Raw genomic sequence first — 2,907 nt, 5'->3', positions numbered from 1 at the left:
GGAAATTTGAAACTTTGAGATGTAAATTCCAAACTGTAAGATATAATCTCTTGATACAAATTTGGAATTGTGAGAAATAAACTTGGAATTATGAGATGCAAATTTGTAATTGTGAGATGTAAATTCAAACTGTGAAATATAAATTTGGAACTGTGATATGTAAACTCGGAATTATAATTTATAATATCGGGAATTGTGAGAGAGCTATAAATTCCAAATTGTGAGATATGAACTCGGAATTGTGAGACGTACAATCGGAACTGTGAAATAAACTTGGAACTCTGAGACGTAAAATCGGAATTGTTAGATATAAACTCAAAATTTGTGAGATAAACTTGGAACCGTGAAATGGAACCTTGAAACTTTGAGATGTAAATTCCAAACTGTAAGATATAATCTCTTGATACAAATTTGGAATTGTGAGAAATAAACTTGGAATTATGAGATGCAAATTTGCAATTGTGAGATGTAAATTCAAACTGTGAAATATAAATTTGGAACTGTGATATGTAAACTCGGAATTATAATTTATAATATCGGGAATTGTGAGAGAGCTATAAATTCCAAATTGTGAGATATGAACTCGGAATTGTGAGACGACAATCGGAACTGTGAAATAAACTTGGAACTCTGAGACGTAAATTCGGAATTGTTAGATATAAACTCAAAATTTGTGAGATAAACTTGGAACCGTGAAATGGAAACTTGAAACTTTGAGATGTAAATTCCAAACTGATAAATTTGGAACTGTGAGAAATAAACTTGGAATTATGAGAAGCAAATTCAAACTGTGAAATATAAACTTGGAATTATGAGGTGTAAATTTGGAACTGTGATATGTAAACTCGGAATTATAAAATATAATCTCGGAATTGTGAGAGATATAAATTCCAAATTGTGAGAAATAAACTCGAATTGCGAGATATAAATTCGAATTGTGAGATTAATTGAGGAACGAAGACGTTACGTCGGATGACCGACGAGTTGGGATTCCCAATTCATCCGACGTGACTCGGAGTGACCGACTGAAAGGGAACTTGGAATCGTGAGATAAACTTGAAATTGTGAGATGTAAAATTGGAAATTGTAAGATGCAATCTTGAAATTCTAGAATATAAACTCGGAATTGAGAAATATAATTTTTGAGAGTGTAAATTCAAAATTGTGAGATATAAACTGAAATTGCAAGGTGTATACTCGAATTGTGAGAAATAAACTCGAATTTTAAAATGTGAACTCTGAATTCTGAGATATAAACTCTTGATATAAACTTGGAATTTTGAGAAAAACTTGGAATTATGAAATGTAAATTTGGAATTGTGATGGAATTGTAAATACAATCTCGGAAATTGTGAGAGAGATATAAATTCCAAATTGTGAGAAATAAATTTGGAATTATGAGAAATAAACTTGGAATTGTGAGCTATATCTTCCGAATTGTGAGGTTAACTTGAATCCTGTGAGAACCTCTGAATCCTGAGAGGTAAACTTGAAATTGCGGTCTGTAAATTTGGAAATTGTAATGATATAATCTTGGAATTCTGGGATATTAACTTGGAATTGTGAAATATAAATTTGGAATTGTGAGAAATAAACTTGAAATTATGAGATGTAAATTTGGAACTGTGAGAAATAAAGTCAGAACTGCAAGAAAACAGATTAGTGATGCTAACAGGCTTCCGTATATCAGTGCACATTCTGTATAAAAAAAGTTTATAATTATTCATCAAATTGTAAGAACTTGCTCTGCATCTAGACGTTCCTTTTCATCTGACACCATGAATCCCATACACTTTCCACGCCTCTCTCCAAACCCACGACTTTCGTTCTGCTGCAGACACCCCTTTTCACGATCCAATCAATTCCTAATGAATAAAATAGAGTCCCACCCTGTGGGTTTTCTTAAATAGGTCGCATTATGGAAGTACACATACATAGGGCACGCGAAAAAATAAAATACAGTGAAAACATGACTGCATAACAGCATGCATCAGTCGAATTTAAACGAAAAATTAGCTTTTGATAGATAGATAGATAGATAGATAGATAGATAGATAGATAGATAGATAGATAGATAGATTTTTCCTGCACTTAAAACAAGTGTTCATGTACCACAATAAATCAATGATTTTCTTTAGCATCAGCTCTTGAAGTCATTTGGCTGTAAACAAAAGACACATCACACAGTCCTAAAAATACAACCATACCCTAAACCAGCTTCTTCAGACGTCAACGTGTTTTCTCCATCCACGAGACTCGCTGCAACAGGCCGCTCTCAAAACCCACAAACCGCATCACAGGCGAGTCTTACAATGTTGCTGACTTGGAAGTGTCTGTTATGATGCCTAAAAACGCTACGCGCGCGCACACACGCCAAGACCAAAACTGCCGTTGACTCGGAACGCGTCTGTAATCGTGTTCCAAATCGCTCCACACACTTCCGACGTCCTAACTGTAGCGCAGACTTGGAACGCCGCTGTGTTTACGTCCAAAATTGCTGCTGAAGCCCCCAAAAAACGTCGCTGGCTATCAAGCGCACGACCAGAAACGCTGCGTGCATCTCAACGCCGCGCGCGTGTTTATCCTAGTCGTGCCGCACGCGCGTCTAGGTTCGAGACGCGTCCGGCGCGCGCCGCCGCAAACGCGTTTATTTGCACGCGCGAACAGACTCACGTACCGTAAAATCCCCGCCGCTCCGGAGGAAGATCCTGAAGGATGGAGAGGAGCGCGTGTGTGAGATGAAATCAGCGGGCAGACGCACACATCCACCGAGCAGCATCCGCGCACTGCGCATGTCAGCGCCGCACCGACCATCATCATTCACGGGACCCGCTCACTGTCACTGGGGTCTGTCTGTGGAGAATATAAAACACACACACACACACCATCGCATCACACGCTATTAAC

The 2,907-nt window shown here is 37.9% G+C and overlaps 1 protein-coding gene across 1 annotated transcript in view; it reads right to left on the bottom strand.

The window, feature by feature from the left end:
- Positions 1-2,430, bottom strand: part of fut8b (fucosyltransferase 8b (alpha (1,6) fucosyltransferase)) — a 227,019-nt gene extending 224,589 nt beyond the window's left edge. Inside the window, 1 exon segment of the mRNA XM_043218630.1 lies at positions 2,208-2,430. The gene's annotated coding sequence lies outside the window, so the exon portion shown is untranslated.
- Between the last annotated feature and the right edge of the window lie 477 nt (positions 2,431-2,907).

The sequence above is a fragment of the Puntigrus tetrazona genome, chromosome 20 (genome assembly GCF_018831695.1).
Source record: "Puntigrus tetrazona isolate hp1 chromosome 20, ASM1883169v1, whole genome shotgun sequence".
Lineage (NCBI taxonomy): Eukaryota > Metazoa > Chordata > Actinopteri > Cypriniformes > Cyprinidae > Puntigrus > Puntigrus tetrazona.
Note: the sequence above shows the minus strand (reverse complement) of the source record. Positions and strands in the feature narration are given on the sequence as shown.